Consider the following 18,004-nt stretch of genomic DNA (forward strand, 5'->3'; position numbering starts at 1 on the left):
CCTGGCTACATCATGCCTCATGACCCAAACAGCCATTCTAGGGGCATAGGCAGCAGGCAGCATGCATAATTCCATCTGTCTCATGCTAAGATTCACAGGTGATCACTTTCAGAGAGCACACTGAGCTTCCAGTGAAACCTTACACACTCGTTTTCATGGTGGATTGCAAGGTCAACGTTTATGGGCACTACTGAGAGAAGGCCAGGGAGAGTGATGAAGTATGAATACAAAAGATGTAGAGAAGGCAAAGAAAACAGAAAAGAAACACAAAGCATATGTCCCTGACATAACGATGAGAGATATTCACTCACCACAAACAGGAAATAGAACAAGGAAGACCTCTAGCCACAGTGGCAGGCACCATAGCAGCCGCCAGGCCACTCTCAGCCAACCCACCACAGCCTTTTCGTGCAAAATGTGATTGATGCGCTGCGCATCTTCAGTGAGAACAAATGCTAAGCACAGAAAAGTTGCAAATCTTGCAGTAAATGCAAAACAGTAAAGCTCAAATAGGAATACTTTATTCATCTTAAAGAAAAGAAGATTTACTTTGAAGAAAGTAGGGTGGCTGGAGACATTCTTGGAAATTCTGGTTTGCAAAACCATTAGTTTTGTTTAGTATGAGGGATTTTGTGTTAAGACAAACGGTATCAGTATTATTCTTACCACTATGAACCACAATTATTACGGCCGTTGTGGGCCTTAAGGTAGGACAGGGTAGGGTAGGATAATAAGAAACATAAAAAAGTAGGCCAGGCACAGTGGCTTACACCTGTAATCCGAGCACTTTGGGAGGCTGAGGAAGGAGATCACTTGAGTCCAGGAGTGCGAGACCAGCCTGACCAACGAAGGGAAACCGCAACTCTACACAATTTTTCTTTCTTCATTTTACTATAGCTGCTAGCAACTGGGAAAAAAATTTTTTTTAATTAGCAGGGTGTAGTGGTGTACACCTGTAGTCCCAGCTCTCAGGAGGCTGAGGTGGGAGGACTGCTTGAGCACAGGAGGTCAAGCCTGCAGTGAGCTGTGTTCATGCCACTGCACTCCAGCCTGGGCAACAGAGCGAGACCCTATCTCGAGAAGATTTAAAATAAAAAAAAGGAAGAAAAGCAAGGGGAAGGAAAAAAGGAAAGAAAAATGGAGAAAGCAGAGAAAGAGGAAAGAAATTCTCTTAAGATCAATAAATTAGAATAAAGGAGGAAGAACATGAGAATGATCTGAATGTGTTAAAAACTGAGCTGTGAGTTCGGAGAAAAGAGGGGCAAAAGCAAATGGAAGTGAAGAGACTGTGGCTCACGTGTTTCCCCGAAGCATCTGCAGGAATGCTGGTCAGATGCCTGCCAGCCTGAGAAATGAGGAGGCAGACAGTGACTAGGGATGAGTGCTTGTACTAGTCAGGGTTCTCATGAGAAACAGAATCCATACATATGTACACACATGCACAACACACATGTATATATCTGCATAAAGATATTTATTATAAGGAATTGGCTCATGTGATTATGGAGGTTAACACATCTGAAGATCTGCAGTTGGCAAACTGGAGAACTAGGAGAGCAATGGTGGAGTTCCAGTCCAAGACCAAAAGCAGGAGGGAAAAACTGATGTTCCAGCTCCAAAGACCGTCAGGCAGGACAAATTCCCCCTCACTCAGGGGTAGGGCCAGAGTTTTGTTCTATTCAGGCCTTTAGCTGAAAGGAGAGGAGGAGAGACGAGGCCAATCTCTTTCACTCAGTCTACTGATTTCAAGGTTCACCTCATCCAAAAACACCCTCATAGAAACAACCAGAATATCTGACCAGATATCTGGGCACCTTGTGGCCCAGTCAAGTTGACACACAAAATTAACTACCATAGCACTCACTGTGTAATAGGCCCCAACAAAAACACATAAGGAACACTGGTCACTCCTAAAACATCTACATTGACCAAGATTAGATGACAAAATATAAATTAGAAGTGCAACTTGGAGGCCAGGTGTGGTGGCTCATGCCTTTAATCGCAGCACTTTGAGAGTTGTAGGCAGGCGGATTACCTGAGGTCAGGAGTTTGAAACCAGCCTGGCCAACATGGCAAAACCCCATCTCTATTAAAATACAAAAGAATTAGCCGGGCATGGTATTGCGTGCCTGTAGTCCCAGCTACTCGGGAGGCTGAGGCACGAGAATTGCTCAAGCCTAGGCAGCAGAGACTGCAGTGAGCCAAGATTGTGCCACTGCATCCAGCCTGGGTGATAGAGTGAGACTCCATCTCAATTTAAAAAAAAAAAAAGAAGTGAAACTTGGAGAAGCCCAAGGAAGGTGCTGAGCGTGGTGGTGTCTTGCAAATATTCCTTCCCAGCTCTACCACAGACCCCAGGCTGCAATTTCCCTGTCACTCAAGATTCCACAATCAGAACTGGGGCAGCTCTCAGAACCTCTACAAGACAGGATGGCAAATCCCCAAATTATAGGCATGGGTTTTGGCTCAGAAAGTCCAGCTCTACCAAGTGGAGTCCCCTGGCATTTACTTCTGCAAGTCCCTGTGGCTTAGGTACTTGACCTCTCCCAACGTCAGTTTCCCCATTTGCAACAGCAAATATAACAGTGCCTACCTGCTAGGATTGGCTTGTTTTGTTTTTTTTTTTTCGGAGACAGGGTCACTCTGTCGCCCAGGCTGGAGTGTCATGGTGCCATCATGGCTCACTGCAGTCTCAACTTCCCAGGCTCAGGTGATCCTCCCACCTCAGCCTCGCGAGTAGCTGGGACTACAGGCAGGAGTCACCACATCCAGCTAATTTTTGTATTTTTTGTAAAGCTGGGGTTTCACCATGTTGCCCACGCTGGTCTTGAACTCCTGGGCTCAAGTGATCCTCACACTGCTGTTTCCCAAAGTGCTGGGATCACAGACGTGAGGGACCACGGCCAGCCAGGATTGTTATGAGATGAGAAAGAAGCAACGGATACTAAGGAATTAGCTCAATACCAGACACATACAAGGTGCTCAAAAAAAAATAACAGTCCTAGTTCTTTTTGTTTTGTTATTTATTTATTTATTTATTTATTTATTTATTTATTTGAGACAGAGTCTTGCTCTGTCTCCCATGCTGGAATACAGTGGCACAATCTCAGCCCACTGCAACCTCCAATTTCCAGGTTCAAGCGATTATCCTGCCTCAGCCTCCCGAATAGCTGGGATTACAGGCAGGCGCCACCACGCCCAGCTAATTTTTTATTTTTAGTAAAGATAAGGTTTCACCATGCTGGTCAGGCTGGTCTCGAACTCGTGACCTCAGGTGATCCACCCGCCCGGCCTCCCAAAGGGCTGGGGTTAGAGGCGGGAGCCACTGCGCCCGGTCTCTTTTTTAATTAAATGCCTTTTTCCTGCACAAAGTTTCTGCCCAGAAACACAGCAGCCACTTCCACAGAGAAATCTTCCTGGCAACTGTCACAACTCCCTTTTCTTTCTATCCAGGGTAGACATGGATTTGCAGTCAGACAACTGACTACGTCAAGTACCAAGAGAGGTCCCTGCAGATTGACCAAGCTTAGGCAGAAAATGTTCACACTGAAGCACAATTGAATTAGGCAGAAAAGCAAATGCCTGGCAGGTTGGTTGAGAGGGAGGCCAGAAGGGTCTGGGGGACTTCTTTGGGCAGCCAGGCCAATAATCAGGCAGCAACCACATAACGGGCCTTGCCTCTTCCCTCCCCGCAGAACATAAGGGATAATGGAAGGAGCTGCTCGTGAATCGTGCAGCTGCAGCAAACAGGCCTCCTGGGCCCCGAAAGCATTGCTACCCTTTTCCCCACTGCCTGTTATTGGACAAAGGCAAGATGCAATTTCCCTTCTTCCCAGAATATACAAGACAATTCTGTATCCTATCATAACTGGAATCCTCCAAATTACCTCTTTTCAGAGAGGCCCCATCCAACTTCCCTACAGAAACAACAGCGCTTCTCTCATATTCCAAAGAGAAGCACGTCCAAGATGTTTCTTGGAATGTTTCCTTGACTTTCTGCAAGAAGCAGGTCGGGTTTAACGGTGCCAGCTCCTCCTGCAGCTCTATTGTTAGGAAATGTCATTCCTGCCCCTGGGCACCCTGCCTCCCACCCAGATCTCAGATTCTTCAAGGCAGAACAGGTGCTTTCTCCCTGCATACTGCTTTCCTGGGCCTGGGAAAATGCAGAGCACATACTCAAAGGACCTCAGTGAAGGGCAGCACTGACCCACAGAGGCACCAGGGGGACAGGGGGACTCTCTTCCCTCCTTGATAGTTGTATTAGTCTGTTTTCGTGCTGCTGATAAAGACATACCTGCGACTGAGTAATTTATAAGAACAAAGTGCAAGGGACTCACAGTTCCACATCGCTGGGGAGGCCTCATAATCATGGCGGAAGGTGAAATGCACGTCTTACATCGGTGTCAGGCCAGAGAGAATGAGAGCTGAGCGAAAAGGGTTTCCCCTTTTAAAACCATCAGATCTCGCGAGACTTATTCACTACCACGAGAACAGTACGAAGGAATCCACCCCCTGACTCAATTACCTCCCACCAGGTCCCCCCCACAACATGTGGGAATTACAGGAGCTACAATTCAAGATGAGATTTGGGTGGGGACACAGTCAAACCATATCAAGAGTCCATCAAAACAGTCCTTGTGGGCTTCAGAATTCATTAAGCAGCTCCTAATCCACCTAGTAGTCAACTAAGCTAAGAAGCTAAACTGAGATTCTCAGAGGAAAAACAAAGGTTCGCTCTGGATGGATATGGCTGAGGTCCCACATGCTAGGACAGGCCCCAGCATCTTCGTCATCCCGTGGAGTGATATGCGGCTCCGAGGCCAGCATAAATCAGGACCAGAGCCACAGGCGCCGCCAGCCCACCGAGCCACAGGCTTGCCACAGCGCCATCCACCATACTGGCTAATACCAAGCTGCCTAGCCACCAGCAGAGTTGGCCACAGGGACAGGAGGGCTTGGTGACTCCGGCTGCCAAACAGCAGCATGTTTGATTTAGTATTATATTTTTCTCATGAATTTTTAAATTCAGATAATTCACCCCGCATTCCTTTTATAGATGTATATATACACACTGCATAGAGGGAAGTTAGCCAAGTCTACACGTGGCCGAGTAATTCAATTTCAATGACCTTGATGATCCTAATGTAAAGAAAGGCACTGGGCCTAAGTGGACCAGAGTCTGCAGTTCAGAGAAAGAGCAAACGCAGAGGCTTGGGAGGGGTAATGGGAAATGTGACCAAGGACATCCCAGGAAGGACGGACAAGCTCCGAACCAACACAGCAGAAATGTGGAAGTGAAGCAATTTGTTCATAGAGAAAAGGGTGGACCATTAAACCAACACTAGGCAACAGGCTCTGGGAGAAACTCGGTACCAGACAGAGTGAAAGCGTGTGTGTGTGTGTGTGTGTGTGTGTGTGTGTGTGTGTGTGTGTGTGTGTCAGAGACACAGAGAAAGAGAAAGAGAGATAAAGAGAGATAAAGAGAGAGTGAGAGATACAAAAACTAGTGTTTAGGAAGATGGTTTACAAAGGACATGCCCAGGAAAATTTGAGAGTACTTCGTAAGTGCAAGGATACTGAAAATGACAAAGAAAAAGAAGGGTCAGTGCTAACACTCAGACTAAAAATCCAGTGGCTGGAAGACTGGAGGTGATGCTGATAGAGATGAAGAAGCTGGAAGAGCAAAAACAGTGAGTTTGGGTTTCAGGTTGAACTTCCAAGATTGGCAGACCACCTTATAGAGGGCACATCCTAAGGTGATCGATCCCAAATGATCCATGTTTCTTATATAACCCCTCCCCTTGAAAGTAGGCAGGACATGACAAAATGATGGGATGTCACTCCACAGATGATATTTCATTATGTAAGACTTCATCTAAGCAGGCTGGGCCTTGAAAAAGCAAACTGCCGAGCTCAGGAGTTCAAGACCAGCCAGACCAACATAATGAAATCCTGTCTCTACTAAAAATACAAAAAGTTGGCCAGGCATGGTGGCACACACCTGTAGTCCCAGCTACTGGGGAGGCTAAGGCATGAGAATTGCTTGAGCCCAGGAGGCGGACATTGCAGTGAGCCAAATCGCACCACTGCACTCCGGCCTGGGCCACGGATCAAGACCCTATTTCAAAATAACAACAACAAAAGAAAGGTTGTAAGCGCCATGGCTATGACTAGCATCGAACTGCTTGCCGGTGTTTTAAGAAAGCCAGATACCTGGATTGGACTCTGGGGTGTTCTCCAAGGGACACCTTCGTCACACAAACTCTGTACTTCCTGGAATCAGTACAGCACTAAGTTACATGCACCAAATTATAAAAGACTTATCCATAATATTTTCTCACTGAAATTCTCAAGGCTTTTAATATCTCCAGAATATATTTTTCCCTTTCCCATAAGACTCAAAAGTAATAAAAGCTCTAATAAATCTACTACAAAGTCACCACAAAAAGTAGAAGATGAAGAGGACTCTGATGAAGAAAGCGATCATGAGATGAGTGAGCAGGAAGAGGAGCTTGAGGATGACCCTAATATAGTCAAAGGCTATCAAGACCTGGAAAAAGCAGTGCAGTCCTTTCAGTACGATGATGTCCTGAAGACAGGCCTAGATATTGGGAGAAACCAAGCGGAAGATGCATTCTACAAAGGCGAACTCAGGCTGAATGGGGAAAAGTTATGGAAGAAAAATAGCATGGTCAAAGTGGGAGATACATTGGATCTTCTCATTGGAGAGGATAAAGAAGTAGGAACAGAGACAGTGATGAGGATTCTCCTGAAAAAAGTGTTTGAAGACTGAAAGTGAAAAATAGAGTGGTGTTATGGCAGTGGAAAAACTTAAAGTTGCCTGAGAAGAGAATGTCTAAATAAACGGATTGCTTTTTAGCAATAAAGCTGCTTTTTAGTGGTAGAGGAAAGGGTCAACTGAAAAAGAAAAATAGAAAATTGCCATGTTGGAACTGCCCATGGAGGGGCTGTGTGGCAGGAACTGTGGGTGTCTACAGGTAGTGAGAATGGCCTCTAAGCACTGAGGTGACCTCCAGCTGACAGCCATTAAGAAGCCAGGGGGCAGGGCACGGTGGCTCACGCCTGTAATCCCAGCAGGGAGGCCAAGATGTGTGGGTAATGAGGTCAGGAGTTCACAACCAGCCTGACCAACATGGCGAGACTCTATGTCTACAAAAATACAAAAATTAGCCGGGCGTGGTGGCACATGCCTCTAGTCCCAGCTACTCGGGAGGCTGAGGCAGGAGAATCACTTAAACCTGGGAGGCAGAGGTTGCAGTGAGATTGCACCACTGCACTCCAGCCTGGGCAATAGAGCAAAACTCCATCTCCAAATAAATAAATAAATAAAATTTTAAAAATAAAAAAAAAGAAAGTGCAGTAAAATGAATACATTTCCATGGGTTAAAAAGGAAATGGACAAAAAAGGGGGAAAAATAAATGTGCTACAAAGACCAACACGACCTGGCCTGCTTGACCTCACTGAACCTTCTATACGCTCTTTGCTCAGCCTGGTCCAGGCACACTGGCCACATTTCTGTTGCTCCCACTCCAGCACGAGCTGTTATTACCTCTTCCCAGAATGCTCTTCCTCCATAGCCACATTTTCTTCCATTGTTTGCCCAAAGCCTTTCCCATAAATGCCTACCCTAACCAATGTATTTTTAACTGCACTTCAGTTACCTCAAGAGCTGCTGTACTTTTATCCAGACCATTTATCAGCTTCTGCCATGCTATAAGATTTACTATTTGTTATGTTGATTGTTTTCTGTCTCCCCCTGCTAGAATGCAAGCTCCACAAAGACCGATTTTTGTCTCTATTTTTTGCTGATAAATTCCAAGAGTTCGGAACAATACATAGCACAAAACACATGCTCAGGAAAATATTTACTAACTGGTTCAAGGCGGTCATTAAGCAATGAGATGGGTCTACATGTATTACTATAGTAAGATACCCATGAGATTTCATAAGGTTAAAAGTTTTAAGAGCATGTCAGAAAACAACATGTGTACTATTATCTTTTTTATATATGTATAAAACAAAAACTCTCCTAGCAATCCATTCCTGAAGTCTTAACATGGGCCAGAGCAAGGTAGGCATTCACACAGGAAGGGGAGGCCATGGTGTCACTGAGTAGGGTGTCCAACCCGACCTAGCAAGGTGAGGAAGGGGCCATGTGGAACAGCAGCCCAGTACACATGTCCAAGCCAAGCATGACAAGGAGGGCATCCATGTGGGAGGAGGTAGAGCCAGGAAAAAGAGATTGGTTACATACATGCCAATTGACCAAATAAGTAAAGATATGAAGAGTTTTGCTTGCTGGAGAAGCCATTTAAATGTGGAAAAGGAGAAAACTAGAATGAACCTTGTGGAGCTGAATCAGAATTGAAGGCATCAGTGTGAACTCATGTGTGTGAAGACGTAACTCCCTAGTGAGCGTCTCGGGGCAGTGACTCCTCAATAAGCAATGAGCACACCTTAAGCCCAGATTTTGGTTTCTATGTCCCAGCGTCAACTAAAAGAAACCATGACTCCTTAGAGAAATGGCTGGTTCCCCTGCTGGGGCAAGCAAAGAATAAGATGAGCCTAGAGTCCAGGTGTGGTGGCTCATGCCTGTAATCCCAGCACTTTGAGAGGCTGAGTGGGGGTAGATCACCTAGGTCAGGACTTCGAGACCAGCCTGACCAACGTGGAGAAACCCCACCTCTACTAAAAATACAGAATCAGCCGGGCATGGTGGCACATGCCTGTAATCCTAGATACTTGGGTGGCTGAGGCAGGAGAATTGCTTGAATCCAAGAGGCAGAGGTTGCAGTGAGTCGAGATCGCACCATTGCACTCCAGCCTGGGCAACAAGAGTGAAAATCCAGGTAAAAAAAAAAAAAAAGAGCCTAGAACATAGGCTAGAAAGTAAGGAAGTACTCAAAGAATGATAGCACAGAGAAACAAGCTGCTCTCAGCCAGATGAGTGGGAATATGAGCATCAAAATAATTTTATTTTTTATTTTTTAATTTTTTTTTTTATTTTGGAGACAGAGTCTCACTCTTGTCACCCAGGCTGGAGTTCAGTGGCACGATCTCAGCTCACTGAAACCTCCGCCTCCCGGGTTCAAGCTATCCTCCTGCCTCAGCCTCCTGAGTAGATGGGACTACAGGCACCCACCACCACGCCTGGCTAATTTCTGTACTTTTAGTAGAATGAGAGTAATGGAATACAGGCCACTGAACAAGACACAGTAAACTACGAGTTAATAGTAGAACAGCTCAAAATCTGGACCACCAGATGGGAAGCGCTAGAACACAGCAATTCTGTGACGCTGCTGCCAAAAATGCAGAACCAGATTCTAATTGTGAGAAAATTATCGGGCAAACCAAAATTGAGGAATCTTCTAGAACACAATAACAATAGCCTGCCATCCTCAAAAGTGTTAAGGAAAATCATGGCTGTCAAGGAAAAACTGAGGAACTGATCTTAATTGAAGGAAACTACTACACGTGATGCATGATTCTGAACTAGATCCTTTTGCTTATAAAGGACATTCCAGGAACAACAGGAGAAATCTGACTGGGGTCTGAGGACTAGAGGGTGGTAATGTGTCCGTGTTAATTTCCAGATATCAATGGCTATCTTGTGATTACGTAGGAGAACGTTCCTGGTTGTGGGAAGCACATGCCGAGAATTCCAGGGTAGCAGAGCGTCAATATGTTACCACACTCAAGTGGTTCCAGAAGGGGGTTGTTGGAAGAGAAATCTCTTTTGCATTATATTCTCATTTTTCTGTGACTGTTTAAAATTTGTATATTATCTAAAGAATAAAACATTTGCAAAAAAAGATAGGTTGGTCCACAGATCATTTCTGGAAGGGTGTAGGAGAAACAGAGGAGGCTCAGGAAGGAAGACGCTCCTATCAGCTCTGCAGGGTCACTGTGCGTTCTCTGCTGGCACAGAGGGGGTCATACCTGGCGGAACCTGGGACCAGGCGGAACCTGGGAGCAGGTACATGAGGACCAGCAGCCTCCCTGCCGCCCTGGCAAGGGTGAGCTTCCTCGAGCTCCTGTTCCCATATCCGCTTGTCACTCAGCGCAAAGGGCCTTTGCCAGGGAAAACTGGGAAACGTCTGCTGCATTTGGAAGATCCTTTAAGATAAGATTAAAAAGTTGGCAAATTTCTCACACTGTTTCTTTCTTTATTGTTTTAGGTTGCAAAGAGGTTTGTGATGTACTACAGTTGATCAACGTTCATGTTTTTAAAAGTTGTTACTTGGAAATGTTTTATGATAGGTATGTAATCCCCATGGACTCACAATATGGCTTCAACTATTCAATCCTAGTTCGCTATACTCCCCCAACACTGGCTTATTTATTTTGAAGAAAATAAGCATCCTATTCCATCATCCGTTAATACCTCAACACTTATTTCTAAAAGAGAAGGACCTTTTACTAAACATCATCGTACCCACCCAGCCCCCAAAAATCCTTAACACCACCAATTAACCATTTCCTGGTTAAATGTCCCTGATTTTGTCTCCCTCTCTCTCCTTCTCTCACAGTCATCGTGTTCAAATCAGGATCCATACAAGATCCAACACTGCACTTGGTTGATTTGATTCTTCAGTTCCTTCCACAGATTCCTTCTATTTCTTTTCTTTTTGCAATGTTTTTCATAGTTTTCCTTTTCCAGTCCAACATCTTTGCAGTTTAAGATGCTCTTCTCTCCCTCTTTTTCACTGACTCCCCATGTCTCCTCCCTGATCTTTTTTTTTTTTGTAAAGAAAATTTCTTATTAACAAATCTTCCATGGGCCCAGAATACGGCACTTTATGTTCAGGCTCCGGCAGGGAGCTCAGTGGAGGAGGTAGAGAGCTCTGCTAATTCCAGCACCAACTTCACAGAAAACAAAAGTGCAAGTAAATTCCACAGAAACATCCAGATGGTCATTGCTCTACCATTAACCAAGATTTGGGTGCACCACTGTCCCTCTTAGCTTCCTCATCTTTAAATTAAAGGGATTCAGAAAGATCATGATAATGACAGCCATGACAAGGACATTAACAGAATATTTACTGTTTGCCCTAAGGTCCCTCGAGATTCCTTCCAGTCAAGACTTTCTCTGTGATTTTAAGTATCAAACACACTTAAATATATTAGTGAAGAACAGTATTCTGGTTAGGGGATAAATATTTCATAAATGACAAATGAAAAGTAAGACAACGATAACAAAGGAATGGAGACCACAAATGTAGATGATAAAAGAAAACTTTAGTCATCAACATATCTAAATTTGAATAACACGCTATGTTTCAAAGCACTTTCTTATACATTAGCAAATCTCAGCCACACTAATAGGTAAATGATACAGAATGGTATAAAAGGTTAATGGTGGAACCTTGGGTATGCAGGTGTTTCACTAAACCAGTGGATCTCAACCAGGGTGATCTTATGTCCCCCAACCTCCTGCCTCCAGGGGTCATTTAGCAATGTCTGGGGACATTTTGGTTGTCCCAACTAGGAGGGTGTCCTGACCTCTACAGGGAAGCGGCCAAGGCTGAGCTGAAACATCCTTCAATACTTGGCACAGAATGCACCATAAAGAATTATCCAGCCCACAATGTCAGCAGTTCAGAAACTGAGAGATCCTAAGATAGGCAAGTCCCCTTGTTACCCAAGTGAAACGGTACTAGGCCAAGGAGACTTGGGAGGCTACTGAGGCCTGAAGCCACAGGAAGTCAGACATCCCGCGTTATAATCCTCCACACTGTGGGCTACCCTAACACATGAGGTTCGATAAGAAAACAATCAGTTGGGTGCGGTGGCTCACGCCTGTAATCCCAACACTTAGGGAGGCCAAGGTGGGCGGATCACCTGAGGTCAGGAGTTCGAGACCAGCCTAGCCAACATAGTGAAACCCATCTCTATTAAAAATACAAAAATTAGCTGGGCATAGCGGGCAGGCACCTGTAATTCCAGCTACTCAGGAGGCTGTGGCAGGAGAATCGCTTGAACCTGGGAGATGGAGGTTGCAGTGAGCCAAGATCACGCCACTTCACTCCAGCCTGGGCAACAAGAGCAAAACTCCATCTCAAAAAAAAAAAAAAGAAAAAAGAAAACTGTCCTGGTTTGGTTTTGTTACCGAGATAGACCATGATATATATTTCTGAATCTGAACTATTCCCTCAATGTGTTCATCTTGGGAAACTGTACTTACCAGACACTGTCCAGCTGAAGAATTTACCCGCTTAGCAGGCCTGTCTCTGAATGACAGCACCTGCACTGATTTAGACAATGGGCACCTGCATCCTTGGGAACCCTTTACTCTAATGGGAGCAACCGACAATGACTACATCCATGAGAAAGAGTCAGATGGCCGTGAGTGCCATGATGAGAACACAGCCGGAACAGGAAGGGGAGGGGAGGGCGGGCGCTGGGGAGAGGGCTGCTACCTTCAGCTTAGGTTCTCAGGGAAGCCTGCTCGGGGAAGCGATATTTGAGCAAGACCTGAAGGAAGTGAATGGCTGGCCAGGCAGAGCTTGGAGGGAGAGTACTGGGAGCATGCAGCGGGATGGCCTGCAGGAGAGGCACGCTGCTTGTATTCTAGTCCCAGAAGGAAGGCATCTGAAGTGCCCTAAATGAGGAGGACAGGAGGTGAGAGGGAGGCAGGGCCAAATCACTTCAGGCCTCCTAGTCCCAGCAGAAAGTCTGGCTTTCAAACAAACTATAATGGGAAGCCACTGGAAGTTCAACCAGAGGAGTAAGGGGACTTGATTGCTATTAATTGATTGATTGATTGATTGATTGATTGAGACAGGGTCTTGTTCTGTTGCCCAGGCTGACTGCAGATCAAAGATCACTGTGGCCTCAACCTCCCAGGCTCACACGATCCTCCCACCTCAGCCTCCTGAGTAATTGGGACTACAGGCATGTGCCACCACGCCCAGCTAATTCTTTTTATTGTTTTGTAGAGAGTGTCTGGCTATGTTGCCCAGGCTGGTCTTGAACTTCTGGATGCAAACTATTTAGATCCCTCTAGCTATTGTGTGGAAAATGGACATTATGCAGACAAGAATGAAGAAGAAAACCAACTGAGAGGCAACTGCACTAAGAATTTTACTGAAATTTGGCCAGGCGCGGTGGCTCACGCCTGTAATCCCAGCACTTTGGGAGGCCAAGGCAGGTGGATCACGAGGTCAGGAGATCGAGACCATCCTGGCTAACATAGTGAAACCCAGTCTCTACTGAAAATACAAAAAATTAGCCATGCGTGGTGGCGGGTGCCTGTAGTCCCAGCTATTCAGGAGGCTGAGGCAGGAGAATGGCGTGAACCCGGGAGGTGAAGCTTGCAGTGAGCTGAGATCACGCCACTGTCCTCCAGCCTGGGCGACAGAGCAAGACTCCGTCTCAAAAAAATAAAAAAGAATTTTACTGAAATTTTACACCCAAAAAGAGAAACATCTGCAATTAATGAAGATATTCCAAAGACGAATTCACACTCTAAAAACTACTTCAAAAGAAGAGAAAAGGCCCCAGATATTTATTAGTGGTCTCTTTCCAGTAAGGGTGCTGGGCAGTGTTGCCACCCCAACCCACTCCACCCTAGATGGCGTCCACAACCGGAAACTCTGGTGTGAAGCTATTAATAACTTTCTCCAACAGGCTGGGACTCTGGGATTTGACCATCAGAGGGTGATGAAGAACACCCACCACCTGGGAGAAGCCTGGCCAGAGGGAGAAATGGCCAAGGAACTTTTGGACCAGAGTAACAGTGAATATAAGCTCAGATCTGCCTCCTATGCTCTCTCTCATATTTTGTGTTCTCGAGTGTTCCGGTCTCCTAGTCTTCAAAGAGCCAACTGGAGCCAGATGATGCATGGAAAAAACGGGTGCTGAGACTCTCAGCCTGAGGTTCCATTCTCTTCCCGTCTTTTTCCTCAGGGTGCTTTTCCTCGTACTTATTATTCCCAGCCAGCACGGCAACAAGATCCATGGGGGACTCACACCCAGGTTAGGGTGTGGATCTAGAAAATGCACCAAGAAGGCTCCTCTGCAGGTTTTACACAGCAAGCCCCAGACCAGTCTGGCACGTTGTAGACTCCAACTCCCCAGGAAGTTAGCCTGAGATCTGAAGCTGAAGCCACCGCCCATATTAATGAGTTTGTCCTCTCCTCCCTGACAAACCCCAGGCAGTAGCGGGTGGGTGGTCAAGCATCGGAGGCTGATCCTCTGTCCTAGCCTTTCTTCTACCATCTCCTTCGACCACACACACATAAAGGCAGATAACAAAACCCCACAATCTGTGCACCACTTCGGAAGTGCCACTGTTCCAGGCCGGGCGTGGTGACTCACAACTGTAATCCCAGCACTTTGTGAAGCTGAGGCAGGTGGATCACTTGAGTTCAGGAGTTCGAGATCAGCCTGGCCAACATAGTAAAACCCCATCTCTACTAAAAATACAAAAATTAGCCAGGTGTGGTGGTGGGCACCTGCAATCCCAGCTACTTAAGAGGCTGAGGCTAGAGAATCGCTTGAACTGGGAGGCAGAGGTTGCAGTGAGCCAAGATCGTGCCACTGCATTCCTGCCTGGGCAACAGAGCGAGACTTTGTCTCAAAAACAAAAATGAAAAAGGATGTGCTACTGTTCAAGAACAAGTATAGACATCCCCACATCCTAAGAGGTCCTTCATCCACCCAAACTTAAGCTTCACACTTCAAAGACTGTTAATTACACATTATGACACCAATTATATCTGAATGCATTATAAAACAGAATCTTTGCTAAGCAATTTTACTGTTTTAATTCTTCTCTTCCACCATTTTTAATAATTAAACTCTTGCTTTTATATTCAGATGCAATTAAAAAAGAAGTCCTTTAAATTTTCAATCTATTTCATTTTTTTTACATAAAGAATTCAATAGCCATCCATTATAATGTAGCATGCAATATAGCCAAAGGACAAAATGAATAACTTAGATAAAACAAGATGAATTCCATTTAGGGGGAAAAAAATACAAGTCTACTTATTTTGAAAGCTCTTAGCATGAAACAGTCAATAAAAACATGGGGAACTCCCGACCAAACACAAATAAAACAAACCACATGGTAGCATACTCCTATGAAAGAGAAAGCTTTACTCTGTAAAGGAAGAGGGGACAGCGAATCGGGTCTCAAAATGCTGAATTTGAGGCTGGGTGCAGTGGCTCACACCTGTAATCCCAGCACTTTGGGAGGCCAAGGCGGACAGATCACTGCAGGTCAGGAGTTCGAAACCAGCCTGGTCAACATGATGAAACCCCATCTCTACTAAAAATACAAAAAATTAGCTGGGCGTGATGTGCATGTATGTAATCCTAGCTATCGGGAGGCTGAGGCAGAAGAATTGTTTGAACCTGGCAGGCAGAGGTTAGAGTGAACCAAGATCACGTCACTGCACTGTAGCCTGGGCAACAGAGAGAGGCCCTCTCTCAAAAAAATAAAAATTAAAAAAATTAAAAATGCTGAATTTTGGGACTGCCAGCATTCAATTATCGATGAAGTAAAAGGACACCATTATTTAGTGTGAACCTACCCATGCTGAATTACATTTCAAATATAAGGATAATGTCTCACATTACAAGAGTAAATAAGGAAAATTTAAATAATTTCGATCCTTTTGTGTGTGTGTGTATGGACCTGATCTCGCTCTATTGTCCAGGCTGGAGTGCAGTAGTGTGATCATGGCTCACTGCAGCCTCAACTTCCCAGGCTCAGGTGATTTTCCCACCTCAGCCTCCCGGCTAACTGGGACCACAGGCATGCGCCACCACGCCTGGCTAATTTTTCTATATTTTTGTAGAGATGGGGTCTCTCCATGTTGCCCAGGCTGGTCTCGAACTCCTGGGCTCAAGCAATCCTCCTGCCTCAGCCTCCCAAAGTGCCGGCATTAAAGGCATGAGCCACCATGTGCGGCCAGTTTTGATACTTTTAAGCCACAGTTTGTGAGCTACAAATTTCACATCCACATGTACCAAGGCTGAACAGTGTGTCTGGGACAAGGAGTACTTCTGTGTGATCCATCTACTATGGCCTTATTTATCCTTTGTGTCTCTTCTAACCCAAAGATCACCAAGCTTTTTTTTAAAATAAAGGGTCAAATAGTAATGATCTCAGGCCTTATAGGCCATATTTCACAACTACTCAACTCTGCTATGGTACCAAGAAAGCACAGCTATAGATAACACGTACACAAAGGAGTATGGCTGTGTTCCAATAAAACTTTATTTACAGAAACAGGCCCACAGGCTGTGATTTGCTGACCCCTATTCTAGTTCTCAGAGGGCTAGAAAGGAGGAGTGAAGCAGAGACACACTTAAGACACTCCTATAAGAATACAGCAGGTTGGGAGGCCGAGACGGGCGGATCACGAGGTCAGGAGATCGAAACCATCCTGGCTAACACGGTGAAACCCCGTCTCTACTAAAAAATACAAAAAACTAGCCGGGCGAGGTGGCGGGCGCCTATAGTCCCAGCTACTCGGGAGGCTGAGGCAGGAAAATGGCGTGAACCCGGGAGGCGGAGCTTGCAGTGAGCTGAGATCCGGCCACTGCACTCCAGCCTGGGCGACAGAGCAAGGCTCCGTCTCAAAAAAAAAAAAAAAAAAAAAAAAAAAAAAAAAAAAAAAGAATACAGCAGGAATAAGCAAAGAGATCCAGTTGATCCGAATGTATCCACCAGGCATAGCCGATTACACCCAGGAGTATTCTTGTAAGACAAAAACCAAGTCTAGAGGTATTAGGTTGGTGCAAAAGTAATTGCTGTTTTTGCCACTGAAAGTAATGGAAAAACTGCAATTGCTTCTGCACCAATCTAATACGAGGGAGGCATCATTTCTCAACAACCACAACTCTCAAGACGCGAGGGCCTCTCCCTCACAGAAGCAGCGACATTCTGTCATGGACTTTGTCCCCTGAACTGCATGTCCACTGGAGGTTCTTTTTTTTTTTTTTTTTTTAGACGGAGTCTCCCTCTGTCGCCCAGGCTGGAGTGCAGTGGCGCCATCTCAGCTCACTGCAAGCTCCGCCTCCCGGGTTCCCGCCATTCTCCTGCCTCAGCTTCCTGAGTAGCTGGGACTACAGGCGCCTGCCACCGCGCCCGGCTAGTTTTTTTGTATTTTTAGTAGAGACCGGGTTTCACCGTGTTAGCCAGGATGGTCTCGATCTCCTGACCTCGTGATCCGCTGGCCTCAGCCTCCCAAAGTGCTGGGATTACCTGCGTGAGCCACAGTGCCCGGCCCCCTAGAAGTTCTATAGTGACCTCTCCAAACTGCCTGCCTAAACCCACTTTTTTTTTTTTTTTGGAGACCAAGTCTCACTCTTTTGCCCAGGCTGGAGTGCAGTGACGCAATGTTGGCTCACTGCAACCTCCACCTCCCAGGTTCAAGCCATTCTCCTGCCTCAGCCTCCCAGGTAGCTGGGATTACAGGCACCTGCCACCACACCCATCTAATTTTTGTATTTGTAGTAGAGACAGGGTTTCACCATGTTGGCCAGGTTGGTCTCAAACTCCTGACGTCAGGTGATCCACCCACCTCGGCCTCCCAAAGTGCTGGGATTATAGGGGCATGAGCCACCACTCTGGGCCAGCCTGCCTCTTCTTGTGTCTAGCAGCACACCAGGGCTGGGGACACAGGCTGTGGTCCCCAATTCAAATGAGGTAACTGGTCTACCAGGGAATTACCCCACCCAGGAACTAATCAATTACTCAATGAGCGCTCAGACAATAAGCCTTTGCACTCCAGCTTTGAACTCCTACCTGCTGAAGGGCCAAGAAGAGCCCAGAGCAGCCGTGATCAACCACTGTCACTTCACAAACCCCAAATACATGGGTTCTTCCCTCTCCTGGACACATCTTCCCCTCATACCTCACAATCCGCCCAGAGCAAATTCCCTGCCAATTCGACCCTCAAAGGGTTCCAGAATCTGCCTCATCTCCACCACCAGCAGCCCATCGCCAGTACCGGCTACATTGCCAGC

General features: G+C 45.9%; 1 protein-coding gene and 1 pseudogene across 5 annotated transcripts in view; one reads left to right on the top strand and one right to left on the bottom strand.

The window, feature by feature from the left end:
• LOC105472738 (TIAM Rac1 associated GEF 1) overlaps window positions 1-18,004 on the bottom strand; it is a 443,930-nt gene that overhangs the window by 329,362 nt on the left and 96,564 nt on the right. The window lies entirely within an intron of this gene.
• On the top strand, window positions 6,161-6,793 carry LOC105472739 (mitochondrial transcription rescue factor 1 pseudogene; annotated as a pseudogene).

The sequence above is a fragment of the Macaca nemestrina genome, chromosome 4 (genome assembly GCF_043159975.1).
Source record: "Macaca nemestrina isolate mMacNem1 chromosome 4, mMacNem.hap1, whole genome shotgun sequence".
NCBI lineage: Eukaryota > Metazoa > Chordata > Mammalia > Primates > Cercopithecidae > Macaca > Macaca nemestrina.